The 935-nt window shown below is 41.3% G+C and overlaps 1 non-coding gene across 1 annotated transcript; it reads right to left on the bottom strand.

Moving 5' to 3' along the window:
* Positions 1-270: 270 nt before the first annotated feature.
* Positions 271-376, bottom strand: LOC122230816. Its single transcript, XR_006207901.1, has one exon. It is a non-coding gene; the product is annotated as a U6 spliceosomal RNA (small nuclear RNA).
* Positions 377-935: the final 559 nt, after the last annotated feature.

Here is a 935-nt window from a genome sequence, read left to right as displayed (position 1 = left end):
GTACCCATCTGAATATTTGTATTCATGAAAACCAATACTGTGCAACAACTATTTTTTGTTCTAATTCAGATGATTGTGAACAGATAGGTAATAAGCTTGCTCACACATAATGATCATGTCAACATGACAGTGAGAAAAGCAATATCAACCCCGCCTCCTTTGACTTTGCTGTGATGCAAAGCAGCTAACATTGTATTGCAAGGTAGAAATGCTTTTTTATCTTCATTATTTTTTTCTTTTTTAATCGCAAAGCTTCCCAACATTGGTTAAGAAAACATGGGATGCTTCACAAATTTGCACTCCATCCTTGCACAGGGGCAAGCTAATCTTCTCTGTATCGTTCTAGTGTTACTCTATGTGCTGCTGAAGTGAGTGCAGGTGGACATGCTTTTAAAAAATAGTTTTTTGCTTTGCTTTTTTATTTTTATTTTTTTTTAATTTTTTTAATGTTTATTTATTTTTGAGACAGAGGGTGACAGAGCATGAACAGGGGAGGAGCAGAGAGAGAGGGAGACACAGAATCTGAAACAGGCTCCAGGCTCTGAGCCGTCAGCACAGAGCCCGACGCGGGGCTCGAACTCACGGACCGCGAGATCATGACCTGAGCCAAGTCGGACACTTAACTGACTGAGCCACCCAGGCGCCCCTGCTTTGCTTTTTTAAATAAAGAAGAGCAGATACTCCTGGAAATTATCTATTAACCACCTGGTGGCCTTGGAAACTGAGGTTATTTCCTTAATACTTCAAAAAGCCTGCCAAATAAAAATTTAAAAAACAATGGCTAAAATCATAGTTCTCAAATTGTGTCATAAGAAGCCCCAAGAGGGGCACCTGGGTGGCTCAGTCGGTTACGTGTCAGACTTCAGCTCAGGTCATGATCTCGTTATTTGTGAGTTCAAGCCCCATGTCCGGCTTTAGGCTGACAACTTGGAGCC

The sequence above is a fragment of the Panthera tigris genome, chromosome C2, assembly GCF_018350195.1.
Source record: "Panthera tigris isolate Pti1 chromosome C2, P.tigris_Pti1_mat1.1, whole genome shotgun sequence".
Lineage (NCBI taxonomy): Eukaryota > Metazoa > Chordata > Mammalia > Carnivora > Felidae > Panthera > Panthera tigris.
The sequence above is the reverse complement of the archived record's forward strand: the minus strand, read 5'-3'. Positions and strand labels throughout refer to the sequence as shown.